Source organism: Lemur catta, chromosome 2 (genome assembly GCF_020740605.2).
Source record: "Lemur catta isolate mLemCat1 chromosome 2, mLemCat1.pri, whole genome shotgun sequence".
In the NCBI taxonomy this organism is placed as follows: Eukaryota; Metazoa; Chordata; class Mammalia; order Primates; family Lemuridae; genus Lemur; species Lemur catta.
This window is the reverse complement of record NC_059129.1, coordinates 107,549,339-107,568,895: the sequence shown is the minus strand read 5'-3', so window position 1 is coordinate 107,568,895 and position 19,557 is coordinate 107,549,339. Positions and strand designations below refer to the sequence as shown.

The 19,557-nt window shown below is 38.3% G+C and overlaps 1 protein-coding gene across 2 annotated transcripts in view; it reads right to left on the bottom strand.

Annotated features, from left to right (window-relative positions):
- DSE (dermatan sulfate epimerase) overlaps positions 1-19,557 on the bottom strand; it is a 67,917-nt gene that overhangs the window by 47,128 nt on the left and 1,232 nt on the right. Inside the window, exon 1 of one of the 2 annotated variants that reach the window (XM_045544226.1) lies at positions 19,205-19,349. The exons of the other annotated variant lie outside the window; for it this stretch is intronic. The gene's annotated coding sequence lies outside the window, so the exon portion shown is untranslated. Of the gene's footprint in view, positions 1-19,204; positions 19,350-19,557 lie in introns of those variants that run through there. 2 annotated transcript variants of the gene reach the window in all.

Here is a 19,557-nt window from a genome sequence, read left to right as displayed (position 1 = left end):
ATCCTTTCACCATTATTTTAAGAACCAGAGCAGTTTTCGCCCATTAGCATAAGAATCCTCCCCTGTAGTTGAGATTTCTGTGTGGGGTGTAAGGGCAGGGCCTCTGTCAGTCCTGGCTCTGATTTGATTATCTCCAGAGATGAGAAGTGCACATTTGTGTGAGACGTGAAAGTGCAGATCCTGTTTCAGATTTTGGCCTGACACTTTTGAAGTAACCACTATGTTGATAATTATTTTCCATTTTTTATAGTATTTTTCACAATAATAGTGATAGGGTTGGTCTCTGCGTCCTTCAGCCTATGGTGGTTTTCGCAGAGAAAACTCACCTGAGGCCCAGGTTACTTGGTATTTCTCATAGGTGGTACTAGAGCCTTTGCAGAAACCATTGTTTTGAGTATTGTTTCGCCATCCTTTCACCATTATTTCAAGGACTGGAGCACTTTTCACCCTTTAGCATAAGAATCTTTGCTTGGAGATGCGATATTTTTCTGGGGTGGCAAGTGCGGAGCCTCTGTCTGTCCTGGCTTTGATTGGACTACTGCCAGACATGAGAAGTGCGCATTTGTGTGAGAGGTGAACAGTGCGGATCCTCTGAAAGAGGATCCGCACTGTTCACCGTTCTTTTCAGAATCATTTGCTTCATCAGCTAGGAATGGCGATTCCTTCTCTAGTCCAATCGAAGGCTAGGCCAAAGTAACTCGATCTTTCCAAGAGGTGGGCGGCACAACTTTTGAAATAACCACTAGGTTGAGAACTATTGGGTATTTTTTTTGTAGCACTTTTCACCATAATTGTCATAAGGTTGGTCTCTGCATCCTTAAGCATACGAGAGTTTTCACAGACAAAAGTATGCTGAGGCCCAGTAAACTTGGCTTTTCCAATACTTGGTACTAGAGCCTATAAAGAAAGTGTTCTTTTCAGTATTATTCCACTATGGTTTCACCCTTATTTTCAGAACCAGAGCAAGTTTCTCGCCTTAGCATCAGAATCCTTCCTCGTAGTTGAGCTTTCTGTGCGGGGTGTAAGTGCGGGGCTTCTGTCAGCCCTCTGTTTGATTTGATTATCTCCAGAGTTGGTAAGTGCATATTCGTGTGAGACGTGAAAAGTGTGGATCGTGTTTCCGATTTTATCCTGACACTTTTGAAATAACAAGTATGTTGGTAATTATTTGCCATTTCCATAGCGTTTTGTCCTTGGTAAATTTTTATAGTGAAATAAATCTAACTTTATTCTTAACTACAACAAATACTAAGAAAACATACGGTTTTGGTACTATACAATCATTCTCTAAAATTATACTCCCTGATGTGTAAACTCTGTGGACTCGGCCAATAAAGAAAATCTTAAAAACTGAGTTCCCTTAACCAAAATGAAATTCCTTTTTCTCCCCAAAACATAATTTCCAAACAAAAATCCACAATATGCAATGATAGCATATGGAACGCCCAGGAATTTACACACATTGCTAAAGAAGTAATTAGAACCCTGAGCCCCCGCAGCAAAACCACAGCACGTATAATAATGGTGTTCATCACCTTCACACGTAACATTAGGGAAACTTTAGGTCAGGTTTTACGTTAAGTGCAGCACTGGGCCATCAAAGAACATTTCTATATCATCCCCTAGACGGTTTTCGTGAAGATACCACATTTCCTCATAGTAAAATGTGAAGCTCGGTTTCTTTCCAACGTCAGTGATAACTTTATAACTTTCTTATGTGAGAAGAATAATGCATCTAAATTATGTTTAAAATGGCCACAGATGTTTTCTGATGTCAACTCTAAAGGCTCCATGCCCCATTCACCAGAGGTCACCTGAATGAGTAACTTAGTGGCCATCAAACTAAATGCATAGTTTAGTAGCAGATGTTTGCATGGTGCACATTACTACAGGGCTAAGAACCATTGAGATCCAGCTTTTGAGAGAGTGGTTGTCGTTTAGAATGCAGAAAGGAAGTAAAATCTGTATCATTTTCATAGAGACAAAGAGAAAACAGGGTAGAGGCAGAAGTGTACAAACTCACTGATGAAACTACTGGGGTACTTAATTTTGCTTACAAAAAGGCAAAGAGTAAATGAAATGGTTATACTTTCTAAGCTAGGATATAAATAAATTCTAGCTTATCTAGCAGTCTAACAATTGGACATCTTCTGATTGGCACTTTTTTTTGAGACAGGGTTTTGCTCTATCTCCCAGACTAGAGTGCAGTGGTGTCATCATAGCTCACTGCAACCTCAAACTCCTGGGCTCCAGTAATCCTCGTACCTCAGCCTCCCAAAGTGCTAGGATTATAGGCATGAGCCCCTGTACTTGGGCTTGATTGGTACTTTTTGATTACAATTTAATTGATTTTCTTAATGATGGTCTCAGAACACAATATCCCAAAGTATTTTGGGAATATTTTATTCTGGTATCATTTTTAGAATAATTTAATATTGAGTATAATGAAGTGTATTTTTTTGTATCTTGAATCTTTTTAAAAGTAGTAATTTATGCATGTTATGCATTACAATGCATTGTTACCCAGAATTGGAATATCAATTCCCTATCCACATTGGGAATAAGAATTTCTTGTAAATATTAATGAATTCTACTGTATATTAAACAGCCATGAAATCCAGGAACTACATTAGGCATTGAAGACACAAAGTGAAAAAGAAAAACTATACCTTTCCCTAAACAACTATATGATAAAAATCTAAGAAACTGGTGTTTCTGAGGTTTTTTAAAACTGCAGCATCATATTACTCTGCCTGGTATTAAGGATGATTAGGCCTTCTCCCTTAGTCCAAAGCAATTTATTAAACCTATTGTACCTGGTCCCAAAAGAAAATCTGCGATCTTTTTTTTCAAAGTTTCCCTAAACAGTAAGTAACCAAAGATTTTCTGGGGTCTGAAGGACCAGCTACAGCTTTCTGAGCAATAGCTTTGACTACAAAAACACACTTTCGTGGCACTACTGGTTAAAAAATTAAGCAAAGGGGATGAATAAAGATAATGAAGCCAATAGCTAAATCCCAACCTTGTACACAGTTTCCAATAACAGTTAAACTAAATCATGACATGCTCACAGAAACTAAAGTAAAAATTTCCTTCCTGCCATAGATTCATGAAGGCAGACTGGTGAGGTGGTTAAGAGGGCTGGCTGGGGGGTCAGAAGGATTTGTTCACCGCTGTGTGACTTTGGAGAAGCTAACCATCTAAACGGATTTCCTCACTTAAAATGAAGATAAAATGCTATTTGTCTCATTAACTGGTTGGGAGATTAAATGCGATAACACCTATAAAGCACTTGCCACTTTATGGTAAGTGTTCAAAAACAAATGGTAGTTATTATACACCTCAGAACACAATTAGTGGAGCCAGACTCATGGGGGAGTTTGAATCCTAGCGCCATCACATCCTTAGCCACATTCCTGTTTCCTCCTCTGTAAAATGGATAAAATAATAGTACCTTTTTCACAGGGTTTCTGTGAAGCTTAAATTAGCTGATACACTCAAAGCGTTAAAAAGATACCCGGGATTTAGAAAGTGTTCCATTAATACCAGCAGCCATCGACATCTTCTCAATGAGAATGCCAAGGTCAGTCCAACTGAGAGGAAGTACGCCATGACCCCAGGAGGAAACGCCCACAAACTATCACTCAGAGAATGTCATTTTTAAAATAGGTACAATGCATTGTTTATTCACAACCTTCCAGTCTCCTCAAGAGACTAAAAATATCAAATACTTTGACAAATAATAAAGTATTTGATGCCAAGAGGTTTCTCCTTCTTCCTGCTCAACTGCACGTTTATAACTTTCAAACTACATATTCCAAGTAACTGAACACATCTGAGGAAAAAAGTCTTCAAATCTAATACTATTACTTCCTCAAAGTTTCTGTATATACATAAAGCTTACTGATACATCATACTGATATATATGTGCTTACACAGTCACAAAAACATCCTAAATGTAGAAACATCAGTCCTGATGAAAAAATTACTTATGAATGTAAATATAATTTTTAACAACCTGATGTTTAATCAGGTAATATGCAGAACACATTTTCTACTTCCCGCAAATGCCAATGTACATTACCTTTCAATTGGTAATGTAACTCCTTGAATGTATAGATAAAACTATCTCTAATTCTGTATCACCAACTCCCAACTCTCCCCTCTTAATTTTTAGATATGTGACTTCATTTTTTACCAGTTGTGATGGTTAATTATATGTGTCAACTTGACTGAGTCATAGGGTTTGGGGATATTAGGTCAAACTTTATTTCTGGATGTGTCTACCAGGAGATTTCTAGAAGAGATTAGCATTTGAATCGGGAGACTGAGTAAAGCAGATTGCCCTCCCCAATGTGGGTGGGCCCCATTCAATCTATTGAGGGCTCAGATAGAACAAAAAGGCAGAGAAAGAGGGCATTTTTCTCTACTGCCAGACTACTTGAGCAGGAACATTACTCTTCTCCTGTTCTTGGGCTCGGACTGTCACCTTCAGTGTTCCTTTGTTCTCAGGCCTTCAGACTCAGGCTGGACCTACACCACCCAGCTTTCCTGGGTCTCCAGCTTGCAGGTGGCAAATCGTGCAACCTCCCAGCATCCATAATTGCATGAGCCAATTCCCATAATAATCTTTCTAGATATAGATAGATACGTAGGTAGATAGATGTAGACGTAGATATAGATCTACTGGTTATGTTTCTCTGGAGAACCCTGACTAGTATACTAATTAAAGCTGCTCAGGCCAAGGCCTCTTTCAAAATCCCCTTAGAGAAACCCAGTGGCCTTTTCCTGGTGCTCACTCTCCAAAATCTCTCACCACACATGATTATTTTATAGCATTTTCCCTCTTCTCTGGCAATTTCTGAAGTTAGTTTCTAGTATACCACATTCTCCTGCTTCTCCTAATACTTCTGTGGCAAATCCCTCCTATGCTTCCTTCCCAGAAAATAGTTATCACTTGTCCTGTGTGTGCAAAGCATGCTCATTTCCCATAATATTTAATCCCCAAAATTATTTTATGGGGTGGTTTTGCATGAAATAGATGAGGTGAGATTTAGAATGGTTAAATAACTTACTCAGCATTGCTCCATGAGTGCTTAGGTTTATTTTTGACTCCAGGTCTGAGTCTGAGTCAAGATTTTAACCATTACGCCTCACTTCCTCTCTCCCTGTGAGCAGCCTCCAGTGGCTCAAGCCTGGGACTTCTCACAAATACACAGCTGCACAGCAGCATGTGAAGGGGGCCTGACTATGCACTACTATGCTCTCTTCCACCTCCTTCCTTAGAACTTGCTGCCCAAGGTGCTGTCTTACAACTAACACTAAGCTCATCTTCCATTCAAAACTTTCTTAAATTCTTCTTCACTATATTTACTCAAACTGATTATTTGGAAATCGTCTTCCATTCCTTCCTATCCTTTTTCTTCTACGTCCAGTGTTCTCACCAAAGACAAGCTTCCCCCTACCTACCCCGCCAAAAGCAACATTTCATTACTTTGCATTTTTAAAATAGATTCCTGACTGAGACTTTGTTCTAGGATTCAATATCCACCTCCAGGCTAACTTTCCTCCCTTTGACCTCTTTCTTGAATCCAGTCCATATCACCTATACTTGCAGGTCAGCTTCTTTGTTCTAGCCCTTTTTCTACAAACTTCTGTGGATTAGTCATGACATCAATTGTAGATTTTCAGAGGAAGTATTACAAAATATGTCTAACCTCTCTTATGTCATCTCCTCTGGTTCACTCCTTAATGAATTTAGCTAAATCCTTCTTCAAACTATGTATATTTTGGATATGTCCTTCTATCATCTCTTCCAGGATCAGATCCTATAAGCTTACCCTTTAATAATAATAATGGCTCTAAGTGGCACTAATACCATGTTCAGGGACCTTCCATGCTATGTGGAAAGGGTTAACTCAGCAGGCCTGATTTGCTCAAACCCTACACATTGTCAAAAGAAGCCTGTCTTCAGGACTGCCCTTGATCAGCTCATGGGAGATGAGCTCTGAGAGCCCTTGGAATATTCTGCCCGACAAAAACTTTTTTATATGCGGGAAGCCTTGGGTCACATGGTACTTATCTGGCTACATGACTGAATTCCAATAAAAGTCCAGGACACCAAGGCTCAGGTGAGCTTCCCTGGCTAGTAAAACTTTGCACAAGTTGTTACACATTATTGCTGGGAGTGCAACTCCGCTAGAAGAGAACACCTGGAAGGTTACACCTAGTTTCTCCTGAACTTCACCCCATGTGCCTTTTCCCTTTGCTGATTTTAATCTGTACCCTTTGGCTGTTTAAACCATAACCATGCTGATAGCCAATGTTGTGAGTCCTTCTGGTGAATCACCAAGCCTGATGGTGGTCTCAGGGACTCCCACCTACATAAGTGCCCTTTCTCCTCTTTTTAGTTGAATCAGCTACGTTCCTGTGAGAATTATGAGTCTTGCCATAATACTCTGTCCTATTAGAAAAGAAAAGAAAATATGATACTTTCACCAAATCTTTTTTTTTATTCAACTTTTGCTATTTTTCTCTGACTTATACCCAGAAAAATGATTCTGCCCAAGAACATTGCTGCTGAAGCAAACGACACAGCAGAATACATGGGACTTAGACATTTTTTGAAAGTTTTAGAAATTATCCAAAAATGAAATATGTAGATGTTAATCAAAAGGCTTAAAGAAAATTTATGGGAAAGTAATTTACTGGCATTAAACCTATAACTTTACTGGCACTAAACCTATAATGAAAATTGCATTTACTGGATGAGTATACATGGACTGATGCTTTTATCACTATACATGAAGCTCTTTTACATCCCTTACCTATATTCAAGCATTCTTCCCTTTTTTTCAGTCTTCAAATACCCACTCAGTGCTAAAATTTGCTCTTTTTGCTGCCTTTCACATTTTTAAACATTTTTATATGTACTTATTTTGATTCTCATTTTTGTCTCACAGATTAAAATCTGTGAATTCTTTGGCATCTAAATCCCTGAATACTTTCCAAATGTTCTCCTATGAATCATAATGAAATTCAGAATACCGCAGACTCGGTTTGTAAAACAATGACACACAGATGTAATTAACCCAAAGACACAAGCACTGCTTCTCAGACTTCCCCATCTCAGTTACCAGCAACCAACCCTGCCAGCAATTCAGGCACAAACTCCCCCTCATCTCCTCCCTACCCACCTCCCTCTCCATATCCAAACCATCAGCAAATTCCGTTGGCTCTACCCCAAAATCCATCCAGAATCCAGCCACTTTCACCACCACAAGGGGCCTAAGCCACACATGTCTTGCCTGTAGCAGGCTCCAAATTAGTCTTCCTGTCTTCACTCTTACTTCCCTAAGGGCATTCTTAACAAAGGAGCCAGAGTGATCCTGTTCAATGCAATTCAGATTATGACACTGCTCTGCTGCAGTGGCATCCCATCTCATTCAGAGTAAGCACCAAAGTCCTGATAACCGTTCTCAAGGCCCTACATGGTCTGGCCATGCTACTGCTCTGCCTTATGTCTTACAACATGCCCTGTGCCTCTCTCCCTCTCTGCTCCAGTCATGCTGGCCTCCTTGCTTTTCCTGTATGTTCCCTCCTCAGTTCCTATACACTTGTTTCTTCTGCCTTGAATCCCCTAGATATCCACAAGCCTTGCTCCCTCATCCCCTTTAAGTATTTGCCCAAATGTCATTTTCTCACTGAGGCTAGCAAAGACCATCTTACTTAAATTACATCCTTACCACACCCAACCACCACCATTCCCTAACTCCCTTTGGATTTTATTTTTCTTCATGGCACTTACGACCTTCTAATCTACTATATAATTCACTTATTTCTTATGTGTGCCTGGCTCCCATGCCCTAGAATGTAAGCTCCAGGAGGGCACTTTGCTTTGTGCTATATCCCCAGCACCTAAAAGAAGGCCTATCACTTAATAAACACTCAGAACATACATATTGAATGGATAAATTTAACTAACATGTCAAGATGTAAACCTTTAAATACTCAGGGACAATTATACAACTACATAAATATAATTACATAAAAAGAAGCAATAAAAATCTTTGTGTACCAAGACAAACCATGTAGAGGTGAAATGTACTATACACTGATTGAACCTTCAGGTTACCCAGGGTGATTTTTATAGAGTCGACTGAGCTTTGGTCATACCCAGGGCCCTGCCTACCCTCCCTGCGGCACAAGGCTCTCACTAAGTCCAGCCCGGTCTGCTAGGTGGCTCGCTTTATCCCCAGTCTCTCTATGCCATTATTAATGTGCCTAACATGCCTCTGACCGCATTCTACTCCCTGAATGTCCCTTGTTATTTCCTGACATTCCATGGGTGGTTTTCATGAGTCTTCTTAGGGTCTTTTTGTAAATGCCACCTCAAAACATTCAGCACCTTGCACACCTTGCACATCTCACCACTCTGCCTCGCCTACCCATGCCCAGACCAGCCACGTCCTCCCTTCTGCTGGATGATTGTTCCTGTGCTAAGACTTTAACTTAGGTTGTTCTGTTTTGAAATTTAAAGTGATTCCCTTCATGTGCCCACTTCTAAACATATTCCCAAGGATTATGATTATTTTTTTAACAGTTTGGTATGAGGGCTTTATTAGTGTTACTATTTGCAGTGTAAAAAAAATCTTTCTCTATTGCTAACTTTTCTTGTACCTAGAGAATTCAAAAGAATAAGGATACACTCTAATTATTATTTCTTCTACACCTACACCATTCCTATTATTTTGTGGTAAGAAAAAAAAACACAAAAACTTCTTACGGTGAGTATTAAGCTCTATGTATAAAGTGTTACCAGTCAGGAAATAATTATTGAGGAAAAGCAAAGCATTACTAGATGGCTGGTAAATACACACACGACGTGGAACAAGAGAATGATCTCTGAATTGATGGCCACGGATCCACAGGATGAAAAACATGCTCCAGCTCAGTTCTATATCTGTAACATGACAATGGAAATGCCCATGTCCCAGGACTGTAGGAAAGATGAATGATAATTTGAGCAAGGTGCTCAGAGCCATGACTGGCATATAAAAGGTACTTAATAATTATGAATTTTTAAAAAAATACTCCAACTTAGAGCCTGACACATGGCCAGATATTTAACATTTACGTCTGTGTGCACGTACAAGGTCATGAATGCTTAACTCAAAGTCTGTATCCTTGATTCTTGTCTTGGAGAATCAACTGTGTACATTTTATTGTCTTTAGCATCCTACTCTGGTAGTGTTAGCCCCATTCTTTGCATCTCTTAATCAAGGCTTTCACCTTTCCCCCCATATACTTCTCTACCCACACTTTTATAAACACCTACCCATCTCACCCATGTCTACTCACAGCCAGATTCTCCCTAGCTGCTTCTTTTGGTCAAACCTGATGAATTCCTCTTTGTCCATGCTGAAGAAACTCCCTCTTGTACTAATCTTTGTCAAAACTTCTTCTCATGTTTTGTCCTAAATGGATATGGAGACTAGATGACCACCTGTCAGGTCACTCCTGAGTTAAATGAGGGTGGCAGGGAGCCAGGGAGGGGAATGTCACTTAGGACCCTTGAAAATTAAATATTTTATAAAGTAACTGACTCTTTCAATGACACCTTGTCCTTTATTGTGCTCTCCCTTGGAGGCCAAATCTCACATTCTCCCAGTCCACAAGCAAGATGGAGCCAGCCTCGTCAATGCCTGGAGACACCTTAGTTCTCTAACTGACTCTCTAGGACTCTCCTGGCACTTTCCTCATTTGAAATCACCATTTGTCTATGTATTCTCTATGAACTCTTTGTAGTCTTCATAGGTAAATTCTATTGCTTTGGGGATATTTCTAACTTCTTCAGTGACTTAAGAAAGCTCAGTCCTATTTGTCCATTTACCCAATCCCTACCGTTAAGTATCAACTTCTATCTTAATGCACAGCGGTACCCCTACCCACTTATTCCTCTCCAACTGACTCCTTAGTAAAATCCTCACCACTGATACTTACTTCAAGAGTTTTGCCTCTTTCCAAAGGCATTCAGTTCTTCCCTTATCACCTGCCCACTGGGACAGTGACATATCATCCAAATTTAGAGAGAATGAGAATATCCAGTGCCAAGTATATTGTCTTTGAATTTATCTTAATATCCTTATCTTTAATCCCAAACAGAACAAAGCCACAGAGAGTGCCATGCCCTCTGTGGCACGCCCATCACTGTGGCTATTGAGGGAATGGTGCAGGTCCAGGCAAACAGGAGACAGAACCAATGAGAGCTCATTAGTCAATTATCATATAAACCTACAGAATCCTCCTCTTTCCTACAATCCTTTCGGTAGGCCATAGAGTAGTATCATAGATTCAAAAGATCTGACTTGGAGTCTATTAAGGGTTAAATTTTGCCCCACAAAAATTCATATGTTGAAATCCTAACCCCCAATACCTCTGAATGTGACCTTATTTGGAAATAGGTCATTGCGGATGTAATTGGTTAGGATGAAATCATAGTGGAGTAGGGCAGGCCCTATTGCAATATGACTACTATCTTTTTAAAGGGGGAAATGTGGAGACAGACAGACGGAATGCCATGTGAAGAAGAAGACAGAGATCAGGGTGAAGCCTCTATAAGCCAAGGATGGCAAAGATTGCCAGAAACCACCAGAAGCTTGGAGGAAGGCTTCATAACCTCAGAAGAAACCAGCCCACTGACACCTGGATTCTGGACTCTGGCCTCCTGCACTGTGAGACAATAAATTTTTGTTCTTTAAGCCACCCAGTTTTGGTACTTTGTTACTGCATTCCTAGCAAATTAATATAGAATTCTAAGCTCTACAATTTTCTCATTTCTAAAAGAGACATTGTAATTCTTATTACATCTACACCAATAAACAACAAATATATAGTGCTTACCAAGTGCCAGGAACTATGCTGAGTATTTCACATACATTAACTCATTTAATCCTTGCTATTTATTCCTCATCCCCTTTTCACAGCAGAAGAAACTGAGGCATAAACCAATTAAATAAGTTACCCACAGTCACACAGCAAGTGAAGGAGCCAAGATACCAACCCAGGCAGTCTGACCAACACTACTCAGGAAATAACTATCTCACAAATCAAAAAGTGCCTCACAAACTAAAGAAGTCACCATCACCACATCATTTCCCTACTCAAGAGCCTCTATTTCCCTCAGCAAAATGAACTACTTTCTTACCTAACAGTCCCACAATCCAGCTCTGGCCCACCTTCTCCATCTCATCACTCATTTCCTCTCTACATAAACTCTCCCTTCAGACTCACCTGCTCACCCTTGCTTGAGTACCACTCACACCTGTGTCCTTTATCCCCAATTTTACTCTCTCTCATGCGATTCCTTCTCTCCACCTGCTCCATACCCAACCTGGTACATTTCTCACTCAAAGAACACAATGTTCTCTAATTAAGCCTTTCCTGGCAACTCCACAGAGATCTCCCCTGAAAACATACCTATGCATTGCTCAGTATTCTTTGAGAATTCAGGGATGGTACCAGCCACAAAGGTGCTTGTGTCATCTTATGAGATGACGGAAGAAATAAAATATTTATGCAAACCACTAAAGAAAAATGAAGTAACTTTGTAGGAGAATGACAAAGTACTATTGAAATTTACAGAGGGTAGTTAACACTTCTGGCTGGGGTGAAGGAGGAAGGATGAACTGAGGAAGTAGTATGTGAATTGGGCCTTAAGACGGGATGAATAAGAATGTTTACAGCTTTAATTATCTCTACTATACATTTAGTATTAATTATATGCATACTGAATTATTTGAGTATACATGTTATCTCCCTTTCTCACAATTATTGTTTCAGTCCTCTCTGGGTCCAAAAGGGATTTGAGGCAGATCTCACCTACTCACATATAAGCTGCTGGCAGGCAGGGCCTTGGTCTGCTTTGTCTTTCCTTTAGTGTTAAACCCCACTGATTACATGCAATATGGGCCTTCAAAAAATATGTGTGGAGGACAATAAAGGAATATGAGAAGGAAAGGGAAAAAAAAAAAGAGAACGTCATAAAAGGAGATGAGTGAATTCCCATGCTTTTTCCAAGACGTTTGCCTCAATCTGGCAGCCTCGCCATTTCTGCTTGCTCCTCTTCCCGTGTCTTTGCTCTGCTGGCTGACCTGCTGGCAATGCTTTCTCCCTTCCCCTTTTTGGCATAAAATCTCCTGAGGCCCAATTCATTCTTCCCCCTCCTAGCTGAGTATTCTCTGCCCTTGGAACCCTCTGGATCTCCTTCTTCTTGCAATCCTACTGCATGCATTTATCTCCCTTCAGCATTTAACTGTTCTCATAAAGTTTCATACTCAGTTGTCCTTCTCCAACCAGATTTTATATCTCCTCAAGGCCAGAAACCATGTCATAATTATTTTTCATGCCTCTCGCCTTCCCTCCACCCAGATATCCCCTCAAACACAGAAGTACCTGGCAAATACTTGCTGAATGACTAAATCCTTTCAGTATTTCTATTGCTAAAGTATAATGTTCTTTCATCTGACTTTTCAAGTTCAAAAGTACACTGGAAAAAGTTATGTATCAAAGCATTCATTCCCAAGTAACACAGATTTATCTTTTCTAAAACTTGCAATCACTGAATGGAAGGTCGGTTGCTTCACCAACAAGAAAAAAAAGGTGCAAGCACACAAAGAAGGATCTGTAAAATAATCACCCTAACACTGCTAGCTAAACTCAACTTCTTTAGGCACAGGGTTTATCGTTTTGTGACAGTTTGGTAGTATAAATACTGTCATTAATACCTTCCCCAAGAAAGAGATACTGGAAATAGTCCAACAATCTAAAATTTGCAAGATGAAATTTAATAGGCCAAGGTGAAACTGTACCTTTAAAGTTCACATAGCAGACACTCAAATGCCATTTGTTAATTTGAATTTTATACAGAATAATTCTATGTAAGTCACATTAAGTCTAAAAATTTTAATGGTAAAAATCTTAGGACTCTAACAGAGCACATGGATAATAGGATAAATCCAACCTGAACAATACTCGTTTCCTCAGGAAAAAAATAGATTTTAAACTTTCACACTGTAATTTAAGAAGGAATAAATTGATAAAAGTAATAGATAGATTTCTATTTTGCTCCCTATTTCTCCTGGGTTCTCAGTAGAACCAACAGGCTGTAACTTTTAAAGACTAAAGGTAACAACAGAGGAGGAAGACAAAAGAAATAACCTCAAAACTAAAGGGGCCAGCAAAAGACACTCTTACCTAAGATAATTTTGTAGGTTTTCAGTGTTTCCAAAAATCGGAGTTCCTTTTGAGAAAGGCAATTGTGAAAAGCATTTCAAAATTGCTTTAAAACTACAGGCTATAAAACTAAGGTGAAACACTTAACTCTAAATGCCTACGACAGTGACTTTGCTGAGCTCCATTTCTTGGCACCCTCACACCCACTGACCCAGTGTCAGGTCACAGTGCATTTTCCAAACACCTTTTGCTGCATCAAAATGAAACTGCTTTCAAGATACTTCCACCTTAGTTTTAATATACCTGATTTTAATATTGAGAAAAAGCAGAACCATGAGCCTAAAAACCACAAGATTAATTCTCCTGGGGATTCTACCTTCCTTAACAAAATGAAACAAAGTCCACAATCTATTTATAAAAATACCATGATTGCTTTTAACCATAAACACTGCTGCAAGAAGCCTGGTATGAGAGAAGTTTCCAGATCCTCTCTGACATGGGCAACCTCCATATATTGACCACAAGGCAGATGAATGCCCCGTGCATTCATGTGACCACTGAGATCCCTTCCCTCCTGCTGCCAGTCTGGTTCTATCATAGAAAATGGGGTAGATAAAGGTAAAGATATGAATGACAGTCCAAATGGAATGCCATAGTTTGCTGTCAAGGCTGTTTTTTTTAAAGATTTTCTAGAATAAAAAAAAATATAGATGAGGATCTAAGGTACATTAAGGTGGTGATGGATGTGTCAATTAATTTGATTGTGGCAATCATTACACAGTGTATATCAAATCATTGGGTTATACACCCTGATGTGTATATAATCTTTGTCAATCAGATATTTCTTAAATTTTTTTTTTAAATGATAACAAAAGGAATGTGAGGAAAAATGACCTGTTTGGGTGACAAAACATACAGTAGAGTACAAAACATACAAAGCATACAGTAGAGGAGTTTTGTACTGTTTACCTAAATGAAAGGTTGAAGGAATGTTACATATGATCAATATGTAATCAGGCAATAAAACAATAAATATTTTGTTCTAATAAAAATGCTAAGTAGAAAATGTAAAGGCATCTTTTATTTAAAACATTAAAACTAACCATTTCTTCTCCATTTATACAATTAAATCATTTTTAATTCTTAAGATTTTCAAATTCAGATGAGCAGAAGTCATAAATTAGAGCTCCAGAAGAAAAATTCTAACATCCCTTCAAGGCAACCTCATTTAAACCTTTCTAAACAGAGAAGAATTCGAAGGTCTCCTTCAGAAATCCATCCTAAAGGATAAAAACATTGAGAAAAACTTCCCTGTATTTAGCATAAATCCCTCTTGATACTTGCTTTAAGTCAATTTCCCCTTCTTTTTCTTGAGGAAAGATGGAAAACAGCTGTTCAACATTCCCTTCAGGCTACTTTTTTCCTTCCTGCCAGGACCCTTCCCCCCTTGGGAGAAATGTAAACACTGCAGGTGATTCCAAAATTATCCAAGGGGTTGGAGAGTCTTGTCCCATTCAACCTTCCTGGAATGATAGCAAACTGCAAAGGCCCTAAGAAAAGTTTTTTCCCCCAGAATTTGTGGAATTCTAGAAATCCATCGCTTATAGTCTGTCCTTAGATATATTCAAACAACAAAAATAGCAGCCGCAGCAAGTAGAAAAGTAAGTGTGGAGTCTCTTGTCACTCAGGCAATTTTCTGGATGTAAGTAACTTTAGAAATGCAATAACCCTTTCAATACTTCAATTTAAAGGTCTACTCTGTAAACAAAAGTACCCATTTCTAGTCAGTTATTTCTCTAAATGAGTAATCTGTACCAGATTCACAACGTAATCTGCAGATTACTACATTTGACACCAAAATTTATACATATATAAATTAACATTATATATAATGTTATATATATTATATATATATAATGTTGCTACCTCCTATTTCAGGAATTCCTAACAAACATCCTCACTTTTCTTGCAATAGCCATTTGACGGCAAGCTGATATGTTCCCTGCGTACTTCATCAATAAAAATATCACAGCCCCACAAGCTTGGTGAGCCATTTCCTTTTAAGAGTTAGGAAATGATGATTCAACTTTTTTGTGGTATAACTGGCATGCGTTAAATGCCTATTACTTAGTATCTAAGTTCCTTACACATGAGGAAAACACAAAAGCCCTGATTTAATCAAGAAACAGCTTTACAACTTTATGGCATCTATGTATGCAATGAATGTTTCAAATGGAAAGATGTAAATGACAGCATTTTAAACTGACTGTGGATCTATTCAATTTCTACTAAAAGAGCACAAATATTAATTTAAACCCTTAGTATGATTATCCTGCTATCTTTCCACACTAACTGGAGAGAAGACAGGCACTAGTAAGTCTATAAATAGTACCAATAAAAAAGGTTTGTTTGGCATGAAGACACATACATTCAGTTGCAAACTCTTTATGATCCTAAGACAAAGCAGATGGACACAATCCACAATGGATATGACACGTATGCAAAACTGAAAGCTAACTTCATGTATGCCTTCTGTTATATTTTTTATAACAGGACTATATTTATATAATGGTTATAACTATCCCCAAATATAAAATGTCAAAGCAAAACATGCTTATTATCAGTATTGTTTGTAACTTCTACATATTACTGAAGAGGCAAATTCTGTTCTTTCAGCAATCGTTTACTACCATTTGATGACAACACTCACCAAGATCATGTGTACAGAATACTCCAAGGGAGTTGAAACAAATAGAAGGAAATCCACTGGTAATAAATACACATTAAAATTCACAGTGTTGTTCTGAATTAAAAACTGAATAAACTACTCCATTCAAGAAATAAACAGATGCCCTAGACAATCTTTTCTTCCCTTTCCAAATTAAAACCATTCCCTGTCTTCTTTGTGATCTCTAACAGGCTCTCTGAACACTTTTCTTCCAACAGGTTTATACTCTTTTGGGCATCTGAAAGAGGATCTGGAATCCACACCTTCAACAGGCTGGAGCTTGCCTACAAATGGCAGAAGTGAGCAACACAGTCAGTAAAGGGAAAAGACCTGAAGCCAGCGAGAACTGAACAATCGGCCTAGGGCTCTGCAGGAATTAGAAGAGGCCCCACAATGGAATCCTTACAAGGCATGAGAAGAGATACCGAGGAGTGGAAGGGGAGGGGGCTGCAGAAAGGGGATCTGTGCATAGCCAGTTACAGAACCCTGGGAAGCACAGAAGCACTCTAGGGAGCTGACAGTTCATGGGCAGTACTGAGTAATAACAGGGATAATAATCTACAGAAAAATGAGATGTAGGAGTCCTAATAATATGAATTTGGAGTCACAAAAGAGAAAAGTAGAATTAAACGTGCAATTTAGGTTAATTTCATATTTAAGTTATGCCACTAATTACTTATAAAATGAAAGATAAGTCTCTTACCTTCAGAATTTCCATTCCATACCCCTAAAATGAGGTAAGACACCTCCTCTACATTGCTCTGCATTTCCACTAAGCTAAAGTATGAAAATATTACAATTCTTTGAAAAAGTTAAAAGTATTAGGCAATTTTAAAATGCAAGTATTCATGTGGCTGTATGGTCAGTGGCTTTTCCTTTTCTTCAGTTATCTAAATGCAAATGAATTTATAAGCAGGAGTTTATTAATTCTAAGGGTCCCTCGTTATGCCATCCACAATACTTTCTACTTCTCTTTCTAGTTTGATTCTTTTCTGCAACATTTCACCATCAGCTAACCAAACCACTCTTCTATACATAAGTAGAAGTTGTGAAACACTGAAGTTAGATGATCAGAATTCGAGATTACATTTATTTACTATACACATAGAAAGATTTTAATGAATAATTATTTCAATTAAAAAATCCATTTAATGCAAATTATAAATTTTAAAAGTAAATTTCCCGTTAGAAAAGGGCATTAGAGCTGAGGAGACTTTTTCAAATATCCATTTCTAATTATTGCTATCACCAAATGGAAACATGAATAAGTCTGGGATTTTAGTCTCTACTTCCCATTCTAATTCACCATATGAATTTCATAGGAAAATAATTTTCCTTTTTGGTAGTATGGGCTTATACACTTGCCTCACTCCCATGTTGAACACTAACTTGAGGTCTAAAGAATTTTTCTGCATCATTCAAACATCTGCTGGTAATTTGGTGACACCCCCCCCCCATTGCCCCAAGTTTTATTCTATAAATCACTACAGAGGAAGATAACATTATTCCAAGATAAGAAAACCTAAAGGCATTTGCTATGGTTTGAATGTTTGTCCCATCCAAAACTTATGTTGAAACTTACTCCCCAGTGTGCCAGTATTGAGAGACAGGGCCTTTAAGAGGTGATTGGGTCATGAGGGCTCTGCCCTCATGAATGGATTAATCTATTCATGGATCAATGAGTTAATCAATTAATGGGTTATCATGGGAATGGGACTGGTAGTTCCTACAAGAATATCAAGAAAGACCTGAGCTAGCACGAACAGACACCTTGCCATGTGATGCCCCGTGCCACTTCAGGACTTCGCAGAGTCCTCACCACCAGCAAGAAGGCTCTCACCAGATGCAGCCCCTTGACCTTGGACTCCTCAGTCTCCATAATTGTAAGAAATAAATTCCTTTTTTTTATAAATTACCCAGTTTCAGGTATTCTGTTATAAGCAACAGAAAATGGACTAAGATAACATTTAATATAGTAATAAGAATTGTCCTGTCCTCTGCTCAGACACATTCTTTCAGTAAGTTTACTGGTTGTAGAATCTCCTCAGGTGCCTTAGCCACTCCTTCAGAATGGCAAAGATCCAGCCCCCCTCAGTTAATGGACTAATGGCATCCACTACGATGAAGTTCCCTCTACCTACTTCTCCTCAAAGGCCTGCCACAAACACATTCCAGGACAATAACAGTATTTCTCTTTTTTATTTGCAGGGGGTACAGTGGGAACAGTAAAAAAGGATAAGAATATTTACTATACTTAAGATTCAAACATGTTTAGTATTTGATATATACTGCAACTACAACATGGTAGTCTTTTGCTAATTTCTTCACTCCTTTTGAAAATAAAGATCACCTATATATTAAAATCCAAATTTAAATATCTTCTTTTTTTCTTCTCTAATCAGTCGTTGAGATCATAACATTGAGATTGTAATTTCTTTCATGCAACACAGTGTGAGCCAATGCAAGTAAAACTAAATACCAAAATATTCTATAACAAATAACATTAAGAAAGGTATAAACAAATAATTTACTGTTTAATTACAGAATGCATTTTCATCTATGATTTTAAAACACTTTCAGAGATTAAAAAAGATTTTTGTAACGAGGCACTAGCAAACATCAGTGAAGCTAAGAACTTCACCTGATGAATAACTAGCAGGTCCTCTCAGGGCAGCACTGCTAAACATTGGACTGGGCAGCCCGCAAATCTCATTGAAATTAACTGTATTAGCTTATTTGTGAACTAATTTTATAAATACTAAAGTAGATGCACACACAAACATTAGTCACTAAGATGGTCGTGACTTCACATAGCAAACCTAGCTGATTTTTTACCCAGTGTTTTCCATCCACCAGGTCCCCAACCTCAGAGGGAGGAACTTTAAACAGCCTCTACCCATCAGGACCAGGAACAGAACCTAATAACGCCAACATGGCAAAGGCCTATCCTGTATTCTCTTGGAAAGTTTCCTCTTTGTCAACTTCTTTTTTTCAAGAATTCTCTTTTATTTGGTGATCAGACTATTAGTATTTTTTTCTTCCACAAAAGTCATCTTAGAATATCAATATTTTTTAACTTTAATGTCAAAATGTACTTTGTAGGCCACTGTGTTTATTTAACTAAAACTTGATGAAACTGATACTGACATCATGTACCAGTCAATGAAAAAGAACTCTTCCCAGCTCAAACTATCAAGTTCTACATTAGCAGCTCCAAAAGAACTAAAGCTGTGTCTTACATACCTCTGTATGTCTCCTAAGTAGCCAGCACTGTCTTGCACTTTATGCTGAACCCACACAGAGCAGTCACTAGGTGATCGAGGCATCAAAGTCAATCTTTCCTCTTCTTCATTTTTACTAGAACAGAGCTTACCTACACATTCCATAAAAGGACCTATATCTGTATAATGATCTTAAAAAAAGGTAAAACATGAAATAAATACTCAAATATAGTCTTATATTTTATTTCTTCTACGTACGTTGCATTTTTGTGAGCCCATTTAGTCTGAATACTCTATAAAATATCGCACATCAATATTCTACATAGATTATCATGTGCTGAGAAATCAAAAAACATTAAAGAGATTATCGAAAGG